The sequence below is a fragment of the Eulemur rufifrons genome, chromosome 1 (genome assembly GCF_041146395.1).
Source record: "Eulemur rufifrons isolate Redbay chromosome 1, OSU_ERuf_1, whole genome shotgun sequence".
NCBI classification, from domain to species: domain Eukaryota; kingdom Metazoa; phylum Chordata; class Mammalia; order Primates; family Lemuridae; genus Eulemur; species Eulemur rufifrons.
Window position 1 is genome coordinate 93,756,667 of NC_090983.1, and position 12,140 is coordinate 93,768,806.

The 12,140-nt window shown below is 40.5% G+C and overlaps 1 protein-coding gene and 1 pseudogene across 1 annotated transcript in view; both read left to right on the forward strand.

The window, feature by feature from the left end:
* The first annotated feature begins 1,085 nt into the window (after positions 1-1,085).
* On the forward strand, positions 1,086-1,888 carry LOC138386899 (centromere protein Q pseudogene; annotated as a pseudogene).
* Positions 1,889-9,580: 7,692 nt separating this feature from the next.
* Positions 9,581-12,140, forward strand: part of PTPN4 (protein tyrosine phosphatase non-receptor type 4) — a 187,462-nt gene continuing 184,902 nt past the window's right edge. Inside the window, exon 1 of the mRNA XM_069461012.1 lies at positions 9,581-9,628. The gene's annotated coding sequence lies outside the window, so the exon portion shown is untranslated. The remainder of the gene's footprint in view (positions 9,629-12,140) is intronic.

The following is a 12,140-nucleotide window of genomic DNA, read 5'->3' on the forward strand; positions in this document are numbered from 1 at the left end:
CTCCTATGGATAAAGCCAACACATAACAAAGAGCACAGACCAATAAACCTACAGTATTCCTCTATATATAAAGTAAATTTTGTACATTGTGCCGGGATGGAGCCCATCTCTCTCTCTCTCTCTCTCTTTTAAAAGCAAACAGCATATTCATTAATGCTTCATCTAATGGGAAAGAGATTTCCTCAGGCTGGTGTCTCCCAGTTGGTCAAAGAATCCACTAGATGTCACTCAAGGTCCCTCAGGGCTCCCTCTCATAGGCTCTGCCCGGCCTTCTATTCCACATCAGAGCATTTTCCTCACCAAATCTCGTCCCTTCAGTAAGACACAGGACGTGCTAGACATTGGTCTCCTTCCGCTGCTTTCCCTAGCACTCCAGGCCTACCACGTTCATTTGTTCATTCAAGAATAATAACAGAGAGCTGATTCTGTATCAGAATGAATTAACGGTGAGTGAAATAGCCATGTTTCTGTCCTCATGGAGTTCACAGTTTAATCTATGAAAGCCGTCCTCATTCTAATTGGTGTTGTTTTTATTGATTCTCCTTTCAGCCTAGAAGCTCTAAAATTTTTTTGGCTACCACACCCAAAGTAAGAAAGAGGGACATTTTATGCAGCAACCCACATATACACAAACACACAAACACATAACCACAAAGTTTCAGAGTACAATGCTTACCTTCATGTTGTGCAATGTACTCTGATATCTCCTAGTGTATTCTAGTTCCTTGCTTTTTTCAAAATGCTGGTCATGATCCACTAAATTGATTTCATAACTCACTAATAATTCACAATTCTAAGAATAAAAAATACTTGCCTTGAGGATAAGGGCCACCTCTTACTTGCATTCCAGTGCCTAACAATAGTAAGTAAGCAATACACATTTTTTTAAATGAATGAAAATTATGAGGACTAATTTGCATTAATGTTTAAATTAAGAAGACGGATATAGATTAAGTAGCTTATAATATGCATAATCTGTGTCTTTAAGAATATATTTAGCCAGGTCTCTTCCTCTTTCGATTGTTTGGTTGTGAATTAGTCTGAGCACGGCTCCCCGAACGGTTCAAGAGGAATCAGTGATCAAGATGCCTGGTAAACCAAATGGTTCCAAGAAGTCTCAACATTTAAAAAGAAATCCAAAAAGAAAAATTGATGATGAGGTAGTAGAGTTGCCAGAGAAAGAGGTTAGAAACACAGTAAAAAGAAATAAAAATCATCCAAAGCATGTGTCTTCTAAAGGACAAACAAAGCATACTAATCTAAAACAGATAAAGATAGCATCCAACAAGAGAAAAACCTGGCAACCTCTTTCAAAGAGTAGCAGAGAGCATTCGCAAACTATAATGGAATCAGTAGTAATGATAATTTTAAGTAAAAGTATTAAAGAAAAAGAATAAGTACAACATCATCTCAACTTCCTGAAGAAAAGATTGCTACAACTGTGTGAAACCCTGAAAGTCCTTCCTGAAAAACTGAAAGATTTAACTAACGTGTCAAGTCTCCTGAATATGGATAGGGCCAGCACAGAGCCAATGAAGAAGGTGTGGCATTATTGCAGGAGGAAATAGATAAAATGGTAGAGACTACAGAGTTGATGACTGGGAATATTCAAAGCCCAAAGAACAAAATTGAAATTCTGGCAAGTAAGGTGGAAGAAAAAGAGAAGACACTAAAACAGGTGCTTCACGTGGATAGTAGTGGTGTACTCTCTCTTCCAGAATTTTCTCAGAATAGTTTCAAAGCACCCACCCTTCAGAAAGACATTTTGACACTAATTCCAAACCAGAATGCTCTTCTAAAGGATTTGGATGTTCTTCATAATTCATCCTAGATTAAGAACATGTTAACGTTCATTGAAGAAGCCTGTAAGAAACTGGATGCCACTTGAAGAGTTTTTTTTTTTAGATTGCTCCAAATTAATTTAATGTTTATGAATTTATAAAACTATTAACCCATGATGGTATTACAGAGGCTGAGGCTTCTGCAGGATTTATCCCCTGATATGCACTTTAAAATTAGCCTCTGTGGATCTATCGTCAGCATCTAATGGATTTCTGAAAACTCTTTTTAACAGCTGCCAAATCTAGGAAATCAACATTTATATTGTTGTATCTGCAATTATTTGCCTAAAATCATTAAACAAGAACAGTCATGATCTAATAGTCTATTTTAAACTATAAAATGGAGCTCGTTTATTGGTTAAATGTGGAACTGTGGTATGTAAATTATGTATAGTACCTGGTATATAAAAGCATACATGTTTGCTATCACTCATTCTGTACTGATGCATTTTTCTGTCTGTTCATCTGGAAGTTGAAAACTCCTCAAAGGCCTTCACTTTTTCACCTAACTCCCTAGTCTTTTTGTGAACTAGTTAAGATTTGCCAGGTATGTTTAACTTTGGAGGTAACATGAACATTTTATTTGTTTGATTGGTTAGTGAATAGATGTTGAATGTTTATTTTCTACCATTATGAAAGTATACTTTTACTTAAGAAAATAATTTAAAAAGGAACCTTTGCACATTTATTCTCTTAATACCAAAACCAACCCCCCAAAACCCCTTCTTTATAAATCTTTTCTCATTGTGATAATTAGCTTATATGTGTGAATAAATTATCACTTAAATATATCAAAAAAGAGTATATTTATATATACACATTATATTCACATTTATCCATGGATAATTTTTTTCAGATGCTAAATAGATCTTATGCTAGGCACATTACATACCCTGTCAATGTAATTTAATATTTCAGCCACAATCTGGGACTCACCTATTTTAAATTCATATAATTAAAAATATGTTCATCTTGCAAAAAGATGTTATGAGGAAGAATTAACTTTTTCAGGTATTAAAACTTATTGTAAACTCTAATAGTTAAAAGAGCTTGGTATTAGAGACCGTGGCACACAGAATAAAGGCCTCCAAATCCACAGAACCTGTGCATGTGAGCTTGCATAGTAAAAGGGACTTTGCAGCTGTGATTAAGTTAACGATTTTGAGATGGGGATATTTTCCTGGATTATGTGGATAGATCTAATGCAATCACAAGGATCCTCATCAAAGGGAGGCAAGAGGGTCTTGCCAGAGAAGGCGATGAGAAAGAAAGAGATTCAAAGATGCTACATTGCTAGGTTGGAAGATGGAGAAGGGGCTGTGAGCCCAAGACTTGCAGGTGGACTCTAGAAACTGGAAAAGGCAAGGAAATAGAATCTCCCCTAGAGCCTCGGCAAGGAGCACAACCCATTTTGGACTTCTGATGTCCAGAATTGTAAGAGAATAAATTTGTGTTGTTGTAAGCCACTAAGGTTGTGGTAATTTGTTACAGTAGCAACAGGAAAGGAATACCAGCATGGCGTAGATAGCTTGATGGAATAAAGTAAAAAATTCCCAAATCAAAAAAACAAAACAAGGCCGGGCGCGGTGGCTCACGCCTGTAATCCTAGCACTCTGGGAGGCCGAGGTGGGCGGATCATTTGAGCTCAGGAGTTCGAGACCAGCCTGAGCAACAGCGAGACCCCATCTCTACTAAAAATAGAAAGAAATTATATGGACAGCTAAAAATATATATAGAAAAAAATTAGCCGGGCATGGTGGCGCATGCCTGTAGTCCCAGCTACTCAGGAGGCTGAGACAGGAGGATCGCTTGAGCCCAGGAGTTTGAGGTTGCTGTGAGCTAGGCTGACGCCACGGCACTCACTCTAGCCTGGGCAACAGAGTGAGACTCTGTCTCAAAAAAAAAAAAAAAAAAAAAAAAACCAAAAAAAAAAAAACAAAACAAACAAAAAAAAAACTTTGAGAATTCAGCATCTGATAAAGGCAATTTAGCAAGTGTGTGTGTGTTTGTGTGTTTCTTCAATAAGGTGATATTCTGACAACTGGGTAGCCGTTTAAAAAAAACAGTAAAGCTTATCCCTAACCCCTTATACGACCAGAATTATTTCCAGATGGATCAAAGATTTAAGTATTTTAAAGAAACACAACTAAAAGTACTAGAAGAAAAAAAACATAGAAGGGTTTATGGGGTTTTGTTGCTGTTTGGTTTGAGGAAAATATAAAACCCAGAATGATAAGGAAGAGGTGGATAATAGTAACTCTCACAAATAGTTGGTGGGTGTAATCGGTAGTCAGTTTGGCAACATTCATCAAAATTAAACATGTCCATACACTTCAACCCAGCAATTGCTTTCCCAGGAATTTATGTTAAAGAAATACTTCATTATGTGTACAAAGCTTTATGATAAAAATGTTCATTAGCACATTTTTTATAACAGCAAAGAACTGGACACAGCCTAAATGCCCACTAAATAGAGAAGGTTAAATACATTATGGTGCAGTCCTTAGAATGACACGTATCTATGTGTTTTGTTAAGGGATGATTCACATACACATTTGTAAGTGCAATAGTATGTATAGTATGATCCCTTGTGTGTAGGGAAAAGAGATATACATTTAGCTTATATATTCAGAAAATTCTGGAAGTGTACACAAGAATTGCTAATAGTACTTACCTTTGGGGAATGGGATTGAGGGCAGGACGAAGTGTTAGATTTTTAAAATGTTACATTTTCATGCCCCAGTGGCCTATTGGATAAGGCATTGGCCTCCTAAAATATTACATTTTCTGTATAGTTCTTGATCTCAGAATTGCTAATGGGTCTTCTGCTGCTATTCAGCAAAAAAGGGGGAAAAAATAGGCAAGTGAAGAGGGAGAGAGACACGTTGACAGAGCAACAAATCTGGGTCAAATGCCTCAGAGGTATATGCTATCTGATTTTTTTTAATGTTTTTTTTTTTTTTAAGTATGTTTAAAGCAGCTCTGTAATTAAAGGAAGCCCGAGCCACAGAATTCTGAGCTTTTGAAAAATGTATGACATTTCTTTAAAGGTTTGAATTCTTTAAATTTGCTGGTTTTATTTTGCTTTGCTTTAAGTAATGCATGAAGATTCCAGACAGGTAAAAAGGTGAAATTCCACCTTAGTTGTCCAGCTAAGGTAGACAATTATCCAACCAAGTTCTCATGTCAGAGACCAGGTTAGGACTCACATTTGTTTGAAAGCCTGTGTACCTTGTATGTCCCACCTCACCAGCTTAGACAACAAAATTAAGTCACTTAAGTCATATGTTTTTTAAAGTTAAAATTCATACCACTCTGAGCTCTACCTAGCAAGTAAAGTCCAACTTTCCCATAAGATTCTCCTCCCCAGATAACCCCAGTGACTCCAGGGTTACTTCTTCCTTCCAAAGGGGTCTTCTCAAGTTACAGATGGTGGGTGGCTGGTGAGTCAGCCACAGTGCCCAACTCAAAGCTTCTCCTCCACTGCTGCTGCCTAGGGTCACTGCCAAGGCTGGGGCAGCCTGGCGTGTCTGCGTAGACTAGAACAAATGCCTATTCCCTCCTGGCTGTAACTACCCAGAGTTAGGAGAGGTCCTGCCAACAGTTACACAGTGCAAAAAGGCCAGTCTTTGCCTGCCAACACCCTCCAAGTGTGGACACAACCCTTGTTCCTACTCTCTCAAAGCACAGCCAAGGGCAGGCTGTAGACAAGGAAAAAAATCGCAGACAATAGCAATGTCTGCCAATATCCGGTAATGTTTGAGGCCACTTTTAAATGAAAAAAAAAAAAAAAAAAAATCTTGCTAGCTCCCAACTATTAAATTATTTTAATTATGTTTCTTAATCATGTATAAACTTTAGATTAGGTATAAATGCTTTATTCTCACAGCTTTCTACATATATAAAACTGAAATAATTTTAGAAATTAAATTCACAAAATTTAAAAATTCAGTTAATATTATGTATGTAACATGGTGAATGATGTTTGTTGTTTTGCTGAAATTACATTGTCCCTTGAGATGAGAATATGGACTCATTGTTATGGTATGAGCCTTTTTGTTTGGCATGTTTATAATTGGCTTGATTATCCCAACATTCTTCTCTATTTGAATTTCTGTGAAACTTTTTTGCAGTGTGTTGTGAGCATGCTTGACCTTCTCTTAGCCAGAATGCTGTCATTTCCATAAGAAGTATTCTACTTTTTTCCCTTTAGCCCAAGAAAATTAAAGTTGTAGTTGGTGCCAAATACAAAATCAAGTGTAGTATTCAGTTACAAGGTGGTCATCAAATGATTCAGAATAGGCATTAGAATATATTAATTTTTTAAAGAACATAAGAGCAAAAAATTTACATATTTTTATAGGGAATTTGCAAAAATATTTTCTTAAACACATACTAGTTTAAGGAACACCCTTGCTACTTTTAGGTGGTCCAGAAGCCAGGGAGCTTGTTAGAAATGCACCGTCTCAGGCCCCATTCCAGATCTAATGGATCAGAACATGCATTGTAACAAGATATCCAGGTGATCTGTTTGCACCTTAAGGTTTGAGAAGCACTAATTTATTATTTCCCAATTTAATCTTCAATGGGCTCACGTGGGGATCTGGCACAACCTAAAGACCCCCCTTTTTAAAGGACAATTATTTATTCTTCTCTTTCCAGGGTTGCAGATAGGGAGATTTAAGATAAATTTAGATTTCTTCAGGAAAAATGATGAGTATTGGTGACTTCAAAGGGCCCATCTTGGTGATTTCCACAAAGGATATTCCATTCAGGAACTTTTGTGTCTTGCTTTACACCAGATACTAAAGACTACATAATGTATAATTCTATTTATATGAAATGTCCAGAGTAGACAAACCCATAGGGACAGAAAGTAGATCAGTGTTGTTAGGGGAAGGGTGAGGGGAGGGAATGGAGAGTGACGACTAATGGGTAAAGGATTTCTTTTTGGGGTGGAATTAAACAGTGGTGATGATTTTTAAATTTTTTTTTGAGACAGAGTCTCACTCTGTTGCCCCAGCTAGAGTGCAGTGGCAGGATCATAGCTCCCTGCAGCCTTGAACCCCTGGGTTCAAGCAATCCTCCTGCCTCAACCTCTTGAGAAGCTGAGACTACAGGCATGGGCCAGCACACCTGGCTAATTTTTAAATTTTTTGTAGCAATGAGATCTCACTATGTTCCAGGCTGGTCTGGAACTCCTGGCCTCAAGCAATCCTCCTGCCTTGGCCTCCCAAAGTGCTAGGATTATAGGCATGAGCCACCACGCCCAGCCTAGTGGTGATAATTTTTGAGGTGGAATTAGTGGTGATGGTTGCACAACTTTGTGAATATACTAAAAAGCACTGAAATTGTACACTTTAAAGGGTGAATTTTATCTTATTTTTTAAAATAGTGTCTTCACAGTTTTCCTAAAGAACAGTACATGGATATGAAGCTTACATTTGTTTATCCAAAGGGCTCATCCTGCAGAGTTTCCCAAAGCAAAGGTGTTCCCCTCCAGCCCCCACCAATGTTGAGACTTTAGTTCTATTTATGTTACAAGTCAGATTTATATTTGTAAAGGTCACTGTGGTTTATGGATGGAATGGGGTGGGGTGGGAGGGTCTGGAGATAGGAAGATTAGTTGGGGACTGGTTGCAAGGCTTTATGGGGCATCAACTAGGACAATCCAGGCCAGACTAGTATCACCCAGAGACACAGCAAATTACAAGATTTGGAAGCTGAGGAAGAGTCTGCTCTGTTTTAAGTACCATGCAGAAATACTACCCATTAGAGATCCAAGCATTTCATTCTTTCAACAATTTTTTTTTTGATCAGGCAGTGTCATCAGGCATTATAGGGGATTCAAAGACGACTAAGACGAGGTCCTTGTCCTCCAGTCGTGGTGGTAAGACCATGAAATAGCGGTAAGACCCAGCCCGGGCTTAGTATTGTATAATAGAATGTACACTGTGATAAGAACCAAAGAGAGGTCGAACCTAGAGCTCTCCACGCCAATGAAGTAATAAATGACCTGTTACTTCTCTAGTGGAAGTCCCTTTGATCTTTGGTGGGAGGCTGACTGGATATTGACACATGAAGATGAGGTGAAGAACATTTTAGTAGAGGCAATAGCATGAACAAAGGCACAGAAATGGAGAGTTGGAGGCAGGAAGGCATATTTAAGGAAGGAAGAATGAGCACTGGCTACAAGAGATCTGGGAAGAAAAGCAAGTGAAGAAGGTAAAGCAGGAAAAATATGGATTGACAAGTTGTCTTTTTCAAATGGAGAAACTAGGGGCAGGGTGAGAGAGAGAAGAGAGTCTATAGATATTTGTATCTTTCATAGAGTTGTACACATTTCCCTGTTTAGTAAATAATCATTTTTGTAGGCTTAGAGGGAAAGTGATTTTGGAAAGAATGTTTTTATAAAGGCCGGCTTTGGTAGGGTGCTGACGCTAAGACTAAGGAAGAGAAAGAAGGCGCCTGGCAACAGAAAAGAGCACTAACCAAAAATGAGGCAAAAAGGAAGTGTGACGGTCCCCAAATCCCTCCTTCCCCCATTTTAGCTGAGATCATCCAGCCCATAGGCATCTGTGCTATTACCAACTAGTTTGTATCGCCAATAAAATAAAAGAATGCATCTGGCAAAAACCCTGGCGTGATAACACCAAATTCATATTTGTTATTTAAATGAATTAATTCAATTTAAAAAAGCTCATCGTTCCAGGCACACAGAAGACACCCAAACGTTTTATAAATGAACGTTGTTTGTTTGGGCTTTGTTTTGGAGCCTATATATAGGAGAGGAAATGATTCAAAGCACAAAACCTATATCCCCTAGTAGCACTGAATTTAGGACGACCTAGTGCCAGAAGTTCTGGTTAACACAGGTTTCTGGGCCCTCGGTCCAGTCCCTTAAGTCAGTAGGTGCAGCAGGGGGGGGGGGGTCACAGTCCAAGCAACCAATCGCGGCGCGGCTATGGGGCGGGGCCACAGGTTCCACCTCCTCCTCCCCGCCGAGCCTCCCAATGCTCCAGGCCGCTTCTCTCACACCTGTGTGTCCCTCCGCGCTCGGGCTGGTGCAACTTCTCCCTGCGCTAGCCGGGAAAGGGTTTTTGGCCTTGCCTCTCGCGAGATCGTCTCCGGTTGCTGCCGCGGCCGTTTCTGGCCGCTGACTGGCGGCGCCTGCGCAGCCGCCATGTTCGGTTGCTATGCTGCGGCCTGGGAGACGGGGTGTGCTTGAGGCAGGAGGAGGAGACAGAGGAGGAGGAAAAGGAGGGGGGTGGTTTAGCTCCTCTTGCACTCTCACACACAAACGCTGCCCAGGATTACCCACCCGCTCACGCCGCGCTGCGCGCTTTTCCGCTCCTCGTGGCCCCCCCACATTGTTCTCTCAGGACTCCTGGGTCCCCAGGGGCTGAAATTGGACCTGAGCCGGGGAGGGACGAGACTTGGCTTTGGCCGAAGGGTCGGAGGTTTGGGGTCAGGTCCCCCCCCCCCCTTTGCCCCCTCCCCCACGGCATTTTTGGGGGGTGTGGATTATCTCATCTCCGCAGGGAGGTGGGAGAGGGCGCCGGCTGCCCGCCTCCTTGCCACCTCCCTGGCGGCGCCGGCCCGCGGCAGCCCCGCAGCATGAGGTGGTGCTGGCGGCTCGGGGTCGTGGCGCGGCCGCTGCGGCGGCTGCTGCTCGGGGGGCGCTGAGGGAGCCCCCCGGAGCGGCACGGCGGACGCGCTTATCCTTGGCGCGCCCGGGCCTCGAGGCTTTTTTTCTCCAGCCGAGGGGACGCGGCTGTGATACGAAGGTAAGAGACTCTCGGGTCCCCGCCGGCCTCTCGGCCCTGCACGTTGTACGCGAGGCTATTACCTGCGTGTGTGGCTCGTGGGAGGTGAGCCAGGTAGGGCAAGCCGGAGGTACAAGGTTGATGTAAAAGGAAAGGAAAGGACAATTTTTTCCCTTTCTTCCTGGGACCTCTGCTCTCGGAGCTCCCGGGGGTTATAGTTGGAATCTGTAGTTGGTTGAGCGAAGGAATTAAGGGATGGAATAGATGCGGAGATGGAATGTTCCACGGTACCTAAACTCTAGGTAAGGCTTTAGAATCTTCTGAGTTTTCCATTGCTGGTAGAATTCCTTTATTTTTTTCCTTTTTAAAATTGGTTCAGCGCTTCTTGCCTGCTGCATGGGTGCATGGGCAGAGTATCCCCACCATTGAAGTTTTAAGCCTCTTATGATTCTACCAGTATATACCTGTATTTGGGAAACTGTAGTTGCCCCCCACCACCAAAAAAAAAAAAAAAAAAAAAAAGAAAGTTGAGATGTAGCTAAATAAACTTACCGATGCATTTCCCAGGGTTTCCTTAAAATGGAACAGTTTACAGTTGCATAGGATGTTTCTGCAAAACTTAGGATGGGAGATTTTATGTCTGGGCTTGCATCATGTGGTGACATCAGTATGTACAAGGACGATTTGTAGGATTTTTCAAAGCGCTTGTTCTAGGAGAACCTGTCATATATCTGCAGTATACCAGCTACTTTTCGAATAAGAGATTTAAGTGATAATAAGTTTATGTGACCAGATCTTGGGCACAGTTGAAACAGCACAGCTGGTTGGCCACATGTAAAGCATGTTTATGGAGAAAGATAAAAACAAAAAGCCAGTGCATCCGACTTGAAAGAGACGATTTGAGTAGAAAGGAGACTGTGGAACACTAAACGCCAGGTCTTTTTAAAATCTTGGTTTTCTGAACTGTAATGTGCCAGAGAAAAAAATCATTTTTCCTTTTTAAGGGGGAAGAGGATGAGCTTAAAAAATTGTTCAGAGCCCGAAGTGTGCTTAATGAAATAGAGCTAGATATATCTGTTAAATCTTGAATTTAATAAATAGAAATTCAACTTTCTTTTAAAGAAAAAGGAAACTTTTTGTAAGCAAAAGTTTGTGGATTGTGTAGAACCTTTTTACTAACTCATAATAAAAGAGTGTGATCATTTTGTGAACACCACCATTTTTTGTCAGAATAAATTTATGCTCCAATTACCACAAAAGCTGTTTTTATGTCTCTTCACATTTTTTATGGTACACATTATCTTTGTTACATTTTGCATCGAAACATATGCATGGTCCCATAATATCACGATCTTGAGTGATTTATGAGAAACATGGTCTTTTTTATACATGGGAATGTTTGTGTTTTAACATTTTAACATTTGACAAATTTTTAAAACACAAGGAGGCATCACTATTTTGTACTTTTTCTTAATACCGAGTAGGTTAAGGTTTATTAAGTTAGAAAATCACAGGTTCCTCAAAATTAGTTGTGGATGAGGATGTGATTTTCTTATTGCCTGTTCTCTAACATCTAAGCTTCTGGGCTATGGGTGTTGAATTGTGTCAAACTTGTGTTTTTTTCTTACCTTCTAATTGAATGTCTTTTAAAATGTCCCTAGTAACATTGTTACTTTAAATTTATAACACCCAATTTCTAATTTGGGCTAGGCATAACACCAGCATTGATTGAACACGCTGGCTAAAAATACTTTCTGGGTTGGATGTACTTAGAATGCAGCCTCAGGAAAATTCATTTGAACTATTCTGCTGTGACCAGTGTACACTTCATTATTATTGAAGGACTTTTAAAAAATGGTAGAATCTCACAAATTAGATTTCATCAATTTGGGCATAGGTGCCTAACTTTTTTTTAATGTATAAGGTGGGATAGCAATAAATTTATGTAGGATTGTAATAAAAACTTTTTCAGTTTTTTTTAACTTCGTGACAGCCATCGACAGCCATTAAACTGTGTGATTTATATATTACAATATTTTAGTTTTGTCTTTTTTTTTTGGAGACAGGGTCTTGCTCTGTTGTCCAGGGTGGAGTACAGTGGTGAGATAATAGCTCACTGCAGCCTCGAACCCCTGGGCTCAAGCAATCCTTCTGCCTCAGCCTCCTGAGCAGCTGGGACTACAGGCATGCGCCACCATGCCTGGCTATTTTTTTTCCTATATATTTTTAGTTGTCCAAATCATTTCTTTCTATTTTTAGTAGAGACGGGATCTCGCACTTTCTCAGGCTGGTCTCGAACTCCTGAGCTCACACAATCCACCAGCCTCGGCCTCCCAGAGTGCCAGGATTACAGGCGTGAGCGCCTGGCCCATGTTGGTTAATTTTTAAAAAGTTTTTTTGTAGAGACAGGGGTCTCACTGTGTTGCTCAGGCTGGTCTGGAACTTCCTGGCTTCAAGCAATCCTCCTTCGTTGGCCTCCCGAAGTGCTAGAATTACAGGTGTGAGCCATGGAACCTGGCCCAGTTTTGTCTAT